This window comes from Equus caballus, chromosome 1 (genome assembly GCF_041296265.1).
Source record: "Equus caballus isolate H_3958 breed thoroughbred chromosome 1, TB-T2T, whole genome shotgun sequence".
Classification (NCBI taxonomy): Eukaryota; Metazoa; Chordata; class Mammalia; order Perissodactyla; family Equidae; genus Equus; species Equus caballus.
In genome coordinates, this window is record NC_091684.1 from 136678500 (window position 1) to 136688488 (window position 9989).

Here is a 9989-nt window from a genome sequence, read left to right on the forward strand (position 1 = left end):
TTGTTCCAGTCATTCATGTACTCATGTAAAGCACAAGTGTGCACCATGGGGCTGAATGTTCACTAGAGCACGTCCAGTTACACACAGAAAGGACACAAGAATACCCCTTTGTGCCACACTCCTTTCCCACGGTGGGAGACGGTGCTTGGCAAGAAGTGCCCTAGGCTTGGGATCAGATCTCTGCTCTGTTCCCAGACTGCCCCTGGCTCTCCGGAAGAAGTCATGCTGTCTCCCTGGGCCTCGGTTTCCTCTGAGCAAATGCCGTGAGAATCCTGACCTCGCTGGGTGGTTGTGAGGGCTGTGGAGGTGTAATCCGGCAGCGATTCTAGACACACTTCTAACTGAGGAGCTTTTCTAACGCAAGGAGATGGGCCTGAGCCAGAGCGGTAGGTGGAGGGACAGGGCTGGCTTGAATGGGACAGGAACTCCTCTTGCATTTCCAGGGAGCTGTATCTCTGGAAACCAGACTACTCTGGGTTGCCCTGTTCTCTGTTTCTTTGCGGTGAAACGGGCTTCCATTGCAGTTGAGGGACTGAGGTTAGACGTTGGGAAGAACTTTCCCTCTGCCGAAGGGAGAAGTGAAAAGGGCTAACTGAGTGGACAGTGGGCAGAGTAGCGTGGGTCTTTCGTGGCTGCTCCGGTCCAGACCGCCTGCCTTTCCGGGGGGTCCGCCGTGGCCCTGACCCGGCCGGGCCCCTTCAGGCTGCTGTGCCGCGAGCCCGTCCCTCGGGCAGAGCCCCCGCTGCCCTGCAGGTGGCGCCCTCGCGCCCGCTCAGGAGGCCGCGCCGACTGGGTCCCGCTCCGCAGCTGTGACCTGCGGCAGGGTCTGGTCCCCAGCCTGTGCCCCCAGCAGCCTGGAGCTGCAGGCCCCCAGCCTCGGCCCGAAGGAGCCGGAAGTAGCTGCTGTGACAGCAGGGTGAAGACGCAGAAAACCCTGGGTTCAGGGGCCGCCGACCTGCCCCAAACCGTTCAGAGGCCCCGCAGGTGGTCCTTTCCTGTGGTGGTGCTCCGCGTGTAGTGAGTCCGAAAAACCCGGTTCAAATCCTGGTTCTGCCCGTCACTGCCTGAGCACACGCGGGACAGTTCTTAGTTTCTCTGTTTTCCCACCTGAAAAAAGTGAATAATCCTTCCCATTTCATAAGGCTGTCAGACAAATAATAAGCACTTAATAATTGTTAGCAATTATTGTTATTCAGCAAACATGATGTGTCAAGGAATCAGGAAGGGTCTTATTGCCAACTAGATGGGCATTGAAGGCTAGAACCACAGCGGTTTCATTTTTATAAAATCTTTAAGAAGATTTAATTACAATTTTAAAACATTAAGTTGAGACTTCCAGGTTAAAGTAAATTTTGATATTCATTACTTATAATTTGTATTTGGCCTTTAAAGTTCGATAGATAGTTTTTAATATTTTAGAAAAATAAAATTATTTTTCACATACATTTTCAAAAAAATCAATTTTTACAGTTGATTTAATTTACATTTCTATGATAAAAATATATGCAAGTTTTGTACTCTGGATACAATTCAATTTTTAAAAAATCGCTTGGATCATTGAGAATGAGGGCAAATAGAGAATATGATAAAAAGAACAATTACAAAAGTGGAGCTCAGGCAAAAGAAAAAGAAATAGAAAATCTTGAAAGAGACAGCCTACTTAAGTTTTTTAAAGTGTCAACAACAAAAGTGAGTAGATTTCATTTGTATCCCCCAAAACCACTCACATGATTACTAGAGACGGGAAAAGGGGCTCGGTAAATAGCCCACCACGGACAGTCTTCAATAAAGATAAGTAAACACCAATAGGGAACATTGATGGGATGTTCTTAAAAGAATAAAATGATGTGCCCTACATTTATCCAAACACAAGGCTTTGTTCGGGGTGGGGGAAGGTACTAATGGCATAGTAAATAGAGAAAAAAAATAATAAAACCTAGATTTAGTCAAAATGACTTTAAATTTTGATGCTAAAATAGCCAAACATGTACGGTAGACTGTTAAAAAGTGAACCAAATAATTATCTATGCTGTAGAATTCAAAAGGAAATTATTAATTTGGAGGGTAAAAAGTGAGAAAAGAAATTGAAAATAAAATAAAAAAATAGAAATTGCTCAGATCAGTTAGATTGTATCAGAAACAAAAGCCACATTGAATGACTAACATTTATTGCATGAGTTTTGAACTACAGAAAAAGAAAAAGTCACAGTTAAGGGGTATTTCATTAGTTTTATACCTTTTATAAAAAATAAAGGTTTTGATTAAAGTGACAAACTGAATAAATAGCCTTCAATTATAGGCATTTGCTTTTAAAAAACTGTCAGGGATAAACCTATGACCATGCCACTAACATGATTGTAAAGAAAAAAGCGCATGAGCCAGAATTTGAGCCAAAAATGTAGAAAAGTTCTCTGCGCTGTGCACAAGTCATGGTTTCAGTTCACGCTAGGAGACGTGGCTTCAGCTGTGCCAACTGTCACAAGACTTTCTTTGGACAATTCAACAATTATATATGATATTTTCTGGATCTGCCCCAAGACAGAACATCTTGATGAAACACATATCAAATTTGACCTTACAACCACTCACAAACACTTGATGGGAATGCCAGCAAAAGGCTCTTAAAGGAGTCAGATGTAATTTGCACAAGATACAATATGACCAGAAGGGTTAGTGAAACAGCAGAAGATCCTCAAATAAAGAGCAAATCATGGTCTTTGACAGAAAATGAAATTATTTTTTAAATTTGTACTACCTGTAATTATTGGGTATAAACCATTGCTTGCCATTAATAATGTTAGCAAAGCTTATTTTAAGAAACAGAGGGGGCCAGCCTGGTGGCATAGTGGTTAAGTTTGCATGCTCTGCTTCGGTGGCCTGGGGTTTTCAGGTTCAGATCCCAGGCGTGGGCCTACACACTGCTCATCAAGCCATGCTGTGGTCATCCCACATACAAAGCAGAGGAAGACTGGCATAGATGTTAGCTCAGGGCCAATCTTCCTCACCAAAAACAAAAACAAAAACAAACCAGATCCAAATAGGCTGTGTCGTTTTTAAAAGGACTGAAAATATTTTTAAATGTTTAGAGAACATTTTTTTTTAATAAATAGAACTTTCACATAAAATATGCAATAAAAGTGATATTCCAATAAAACATAAGGAAATTAGAAAACGAATAAAATGCTCATATGACTACAAAGGAGAAGATTCCTATTCAAAGAGTCCAGTTTATAAGATTATTTTCTGGCCATTATAGATTAAGGCAGAGTCTCAACTGAAGAAAGAGTTGAACAAATGCACAAAATATTGGTATTTTTGGTTTTCTTTATAATATCCCAGTGTAGAAAAATGTGAAAGAATTTAAGAAATGCTATGGGTTTTTCATGCTAATTAAGGAATGTAATCAACATCCTGCTGCCTCCATCAGGAAAGTCGCGCTATGAAAAGTACCAGCTGGATTAAAGTGTGTGCTTAGGGCGCATCCTTTCACAACTTCCCTATCTCATCATGGACCAGCAGCAAATGGTTCACGGACGGGCATTCTGAGCAGCACCAAGATTCTGCTTCCAGAGGTGTTGAACTCTGTAAGTGATAGAAATTTATATGGAAAAATTAGAATATTATGTAATGTTTCCTGTGATGAGTTATCATATAGAAACCTGTTACACTGTTTGAAGATGATACATAAAATTTATGGTTCGTTTCTGGTTTTGTTTTTTAATTTATTTTTATATATTTTTGAAGGTTGGCACCTGAGCTAACATCTGTACCAATCTTCTCTTTGTTTTTCCTTCCTCTTCTACCCAAAGCCCCCCAGTACATAGCTGTATGTTCTAGTTGCAGGTCCTTCTAGTTGTGGCATGTGGGACGCCGCCTCATCGTGGCCTGATGAACGGTGCCATGTCCATGCCCAGGATCCGAACCAGAGAAACCCCGGGCCGCCAAAGCGGAGCATGGGAACTTCACCACTCGGCCATGGGGCCGGCCCCTATGGTTCCTTTCGGAATCTAAGTACTGCTTTAAGAAATATATCGGTAATTCCAATTGCTATTGTCTCAGAAAGTTGAAGTTTTTCCATATAGGATTTAAAGAAAAACTGCCTAAGAACTCAAGAAAGATTGCCTAATTTGGCATTTCTTCCAATAGAACAAAATTTTTGTAAAAATCTTTATTATAACAACATACTTAGTAATTTTGTTGAAATAAAAGGAGAGAAATTTTATGAAATAAATGAGTAATGTATAACGTATGCATGTTTTTATTTTATTATTCTTTCAAACATCATTAGCCCATCAAGAGAACCCTCAGACATACATAGCGTGTTGTTTCACGATGGGGATACGTTCTGAGAAACGTATTGTTAGGCGATTTCGTCGTTGTGTGAACATCACGGAGTGCACTGACACAAACCTAGACGGTATAGCCTACTGCACACCTAGGCTACAGGGTACTAATCATACGGGACCACCATTGTAGATGCGGTCCATTGTCTTACCGAAACATTGTACAGCACGTGAATTTGTAGTAATGATTAAATTCAATCATTGATGTTTTACTAACTCTCAGTCAAAGAAAAACCAGTTTTTGGTCACATGAAAAACACTATCTTTAATTATTGTCATTATGGAGGTATATTTGCTAAGGTAGGAGGCGCAAATATTTTTCTTTTAAGGAAGGGTTCATGAGCCTGAGAAATAACTTGTAAATATTTAGACATATAGTAGCTGGGCCTCCGTTTGTACTCTTGTTCCAGGCCCCAGAACTGTTCGGAGCCAGCCCGAGGACATCTGCCCACCATGAAGTGCTATGCAAATGGCGCATGCCTTTCCTGGGAGAGGCTGTGAGGCTTAATGGGAAAATCCTGGGTTTGAAACAAGAGGACCCACCTTACTTGCCTTATTTTCCTTCATCATCCACAAATCAAGGGCGCTACTGCCTGCCTCACAGCGCTGTTTAGAAACCATGTGAAAGAATTACATGGAAGCTCCATGACATGGAGAGGATTATCCAGATGGAAACTATTCTTCCGATGGCCCAGGACCCCTGGTTTGTGCCTTACCTCCCTCCTAAGGAACACTGGTTTGCTCCAGCTGTTGACTCAGTGGCAGCTTCAGGCCGACATACTTTCTATCACAGGCTTCCTCTTACCCACAGTTGACCCAAGGGTGGTCAATCTATGACATAAGACAGGAGCAGACAAAGATGAGCTGGAGCAGAGAACATTTTGATCTTCCCATTGATTCCCCTCCCTGCCCAGGACATCCTGGCCTCTGTTGTGCACTCAACAACTTAGGATGCTGCTCAACTCCTCTCTTTTCTACCCTGCCTCCCCTCTGCATCACCCTCTCTCTCTGTCTCATGCAGATAGTCATAATTTTCTTGTGGATTAAGCTAAGAAATAGTCATAAACTCTAAAGTCTTTTACCCAATGCATAAAAAACCGAGATGGCTAAATCAGTAAGGTGGTTGCCTACTAGAACTCATGAAAGAATCAAATGTTCTTGACAAAATTTAGAATGAAATTTGACCCCAGAAAATGGACCGGGTATCAATAAAGTTCACACACACACAAAAAACTTCACCATGACAGAAGCTATCATCAGTGAAATATGATATTGGCAAAAATTTGATCTACGAGCCAAATTTCTAATATAAAATTTAAGTAAAAAAGAATTGTTCCCAATGAAAATAGTTTCAGTCAACCCAGAATGAAAAAGCAAAAAAATTGGAATTAGCTTAACTGAGCTTTATAGAAAATTGATCAAGGAATTAAATTGACTTAATGGAGCCCATTCCGGAAAACTCTTTCCCAAAGAAAATTCATCAAAGTCAGCATACTTCCTGGTTACATGTCTGTATTCAAAACGTCTCCAGTAGATTCTCCGTGGAATTTTCATTAAGAAACAAGGAGAGGTGGTCTGTGGTGGGAATTGTACCTGAGAGGTCACGCCGTAGACGGGCTGGGAGGGTGTGATGGGCAGAGGCTTTGGGGGTGGGCCCCTCTCTCCACAAAAATAGATTAAAAGTTACATGCGTTGGTATAAAGATGAATCTAATCCAGGCTAGATTCATCATTTTGCATTCATTATTATTAAATTCACTTTTTCTTCTGATTTTAAAATAAGTTAAAATTGAAACATTTTCACGGGCCCCTAAAAAGTTTCGTGGGCCCTAGGCACCATGGCTAATGGCTAAGTCAGCCCAGGTAGGGGCCCAGGTCCAGAGTAAGCAGGAAACTCGAGATGAACCTGGGGGTGGGGCGGGGCGGGATGGAGGGGAGAGACAGGGCTTCATCTGCATCGAAATGGAAGGTGCCAGAGTGACGGCTCCAAGCCCAGCCTTCCCGAGCTTCCAGTGGCCGTTGTGTTTTTCCCAAGGGCTGGGAAAAACATATCCATTCACATACCACTGCACAATGACTGTTCCCCTTTCAAGGAGCGCTGGGTGCATTCTCTTCTTGCAACCTAAAGAGCCCAACTACACAGTCAATTCTAACGTCCCCTCCCCAGACTCGTGGAGCCCCTCTCAGGGCAAATTCACCTCATGGTGTGGGCCTGGGCTGAGCTGTCTGCGTGGAGGACAGCCAGTGTGCACTGGATCCCCTTCCTGACTCAGCTGTGTGCTCTTTGGGGCCGAGATTGGATCTTTCTCTTCAGACCCACCCCCAGCCCTTCCACCTCGTCAACAGGCCCACACTGAGTGTCCACTGGGTGCCAAACGCTGCACCATAGGCCCTGGGAGCACAGCTTTAACTCAGATACGGCCCTCCCTCCAGGAGATCGCTCAGGGCCAGCTCAGCCTCGCCACTACAGACCTTTGCGCCAGATAATTCTTCGTTGTGGGGGCTGGCCTGTGCATTGTAGGATGCTCAGCAGCATCCCTGGCCTCCACCTGCTAGATGTCAGTAGCACCACCCCCCAAATTGGGACCATCAAAAATGTCACCAGATATTGCCAAATGCCCCCTAGGGGGCAAAATCTCCCCAGTTGAGAACCACAGGCTTAGGGAATGGATGTTGACTACAGAGTCCGCGAGGGCTCAGGGGGCACAAAGTAGCTCATTGTGGGCTCCCCCAGAACACCCGTAGTTAGGAACTGAAGGGTGGAGGATGTCGGTCTGGCTGTCAGGATGCTTCACGGCTGAGCTGCTGCCTAACTTGAGCCTTGGAGCACGTGCAGCCCTGGAAGAACTGACAACATCACGGAGGGGGATACTGAGAGAATTCTTATCAAGAAAGACTGAGGAGAAATAGGCTTCTGTTCATTAGGAATGATTGGGGTTAGATATTAGGTAAATCTCATTACCAATTGGAGACAGGGGGCAGGTATAAATACCTAGAAAATCTTAAGACAATACATAGGTTACCCATGAATTTAAATCTAGTCTAAAGATGCATTTTGTTTTGTCTATCTAGTAATAATTTAATTTTGAAATGATTTTAACTGCTTCGTTTTAGCCACAGTCCCCACCATTCCTTATCACCCACTGACCTGATTATTCATTTACAATATTTTCCTTGCCAGGTTTCTGAAGGCTTGTGAGTTTGTGCTTTTAAATATAAAAAGTATGTGCTGTATGGACCCTCTCCAGATCCTTGGACGAAATTCAGGACATCTGGAGGCCCAAAAGTTGTGGGCAGGGACCATGAGGCCCTGAAAGGCATCTAAAATTCTCTGAGCATTTTTCTGGTGAGAGAACCCCTGACTTTCATAGAGTTCTCCAAAGGGCTCCCCATCTCGCCTGAAAGAGGCCTGGCTGGGGTGGGGGTCTCTGCGGGTCCCTGGAGAAATTTTGTGCAATCAGCAAAGGAGAGACCCAGGGCTGAATTCTGCTCACTTTCCCCCCCATTCTATTTTAATTCAGTTGGTAATTCAAAATATTACTGCGCTGTGAGATCTGCTTAGAGCCCAGGCTGTGGCTGTCACCGGAGGGCTGGGCGCATTGATTTAAGGCACAAAGTGAGTTACGTTGTGAAGCAAAGAGAAGCCCTCGGTTCGGGATTTCCTCCTCCCCTTTAGAGGCCGCTTTGGAGGACACAAAGCCGGAGGACGAGGCAAGGAGCGCAGCCGGGAGGCGGCCGGCAGCCGGGGGACGCTGGGCGGGCCGGGTCTGGCGCGGCGCGCACGGGTCTCCATAGTTCAGCCCAGGAGTCTCTGACTTCCGGGCCTCTCGCTGGGGCCGCGTAAGGGTGGAGGGTAGCTTTGGGGAGGGTTTGTGAGGTGGAGGTTGGGGACAGAGCAGGAGTCCTGTCCTCAGACTCAAATCCCTTTTTCTTCAACTGAGAATTGGAATTGTTCTTTGAGACCCAAGGACAGCAGGGGCATTTCAGCACGGTCAAGAACTCTCCTTTCCACTGAAAAGACAGCATCTGGGTGTGATTTTCCTGACTTCTCTGGGTTTTTGGTTAACCCTACCTCCGTGCAGATTTTGCCCAGAGGATCTGCTGGGTTCCCCAGGCCTGGGCGGAACTCTGGATTCCTGGGTAGGGTGGACAGGCTGCACAGTGCGTGCGTGGGGCGGGGAGGGGGGTGGGGAGGGGTCCGGGGCTCACCCTGACCCTGACCCACTTCCCCAGCTGAGCAGCCACCAGAGAATTCCGTGCTGAGAACTCTGGGCAACTAGTTTGCTTGGGGGGGATGGAGAAAATGAGAAACTTTGGGGATGTCCTTGTCTGACCGGGGTTCTGCCCCTACCCTGGGGGATGCCCTCGTCTGATGGAGGAGACACGGCCCTCCTGAGGGGCTCCTTGAGGAGGAGAAAAACAGGGCCCAGAGCACCCTGCAACCAAGAGAGGGCACCCAAATATAACCAAGAAGGGCGAACAAGTGCCCTGCCCATCCCTGAGCCCAAGACAGGGAGGCAATTCACATTTCCCTTCCCTCTTCCCACCCTTGTCAAGCCTCACCCCTGCCCATTCCTGAGCTTTGCTCTCTGCTTCCCACCAGGAAACACTAGACACCAGCTGGTTCTGCCCAGTGGCTGCACATTACCATCAGCTGGGTAGTCCAGGCCACACCTGGACACATGAAGTCAGAATCCCTGGGGCAGGGCCCGGGCATCGACGTTTTGTGTAACTCCCCAGGTGACTGCAGCGCGCAGGCAAGTCTGAGAATCAGCGCACCAGGAAGTGCTTCTGAACCTGTTATATGCATACCAGTTACCTGGGGATACAGGTAACATGCTGACTCTCATTTGTAGGTTTGGGACAGAGCCTGAGAAGTGTCATTTCCGGCAGGCTCCCAGGTGGTGCTGATGCTGGAGGGTGTAAAGAACCTGGGCAGAGTGTTGTGAGAAGAAAGGTAGCTCCCAGCCCCCCTTGCTTCTTTGGAAGCTTGTGTTCATTCATTCATTCATTCACTCAACCACTCACCCACCCACTATTTATTGAGTTCATTCCATGGGCCGGGCTCTGTGCTAGGTGCTAGGAATAAGGTAGAGACCAGTCAAGCTTCTGCTTTCAAAGAGGCTGCATTCCAGCGCACACGTAAACCAATGCAGGAACAAGTCCATTCCTGTGGGTGAGAGAGGCTATGCAAACACAGAAAGCAGGGTGCCGTGATGAGGGGCACCCAGGAGGTGGTGGGTGGTCGGAGAAGGCCTCACCAAGGAGCTGACATTGGAGCTGATGGCTCACTGAGGAGACACAGCCAGCCCCATGGAAAACAGGAGACAGTTCCTGGCAGAGGAAGGGCAGTGCAAAGGCTCAAACCAGGAGTCCAAGAAGCCCTCAGGGTGGAGCCAGGCGAGTGACGGAGAGGGACTAAGAATGAGGGCAGGGTAGGGTGGGGTGGGCAGAGGCAGGGGGCAGCTCGTCGTGGTGGACCTCCCAGGCCTGGTGAGAAATTGGATTCTGTTTTTGGGCAATGGGAAGCCGTTAGAGAGTTTTAAGCAACTGATTTTTGTTCTAAAATGATGTCTTTGCCGGCTGTGTGGACGCGGGATTCGAGGGAGGCAAGAGTGAATCCCTAGGGGCCAGCCCGGTGGTGCAG

General features: G+C 46.3%; 1 long non-coding RNA gene across 1 annotated transcript; it reads left to right on the plus strand.

Moving 5' to 3' along the window:
- Positions 1 to 208: 208 nt before the first annotated feature.
- On the plus strand, positions 209 to 4240 carry LOC138917227 (uncharacterized). The gene is made up of 3 exons (XR_011424949.1): positions 209 to 386; positions 3428 to 3584; positions 3810 to 4240. It is a non-coding gene; the product is annotated as an uncharacterized lncRNA (long non-coding RNA).
- Positions 4241 to 9989: the final 5749 nt, after the last annotated feature.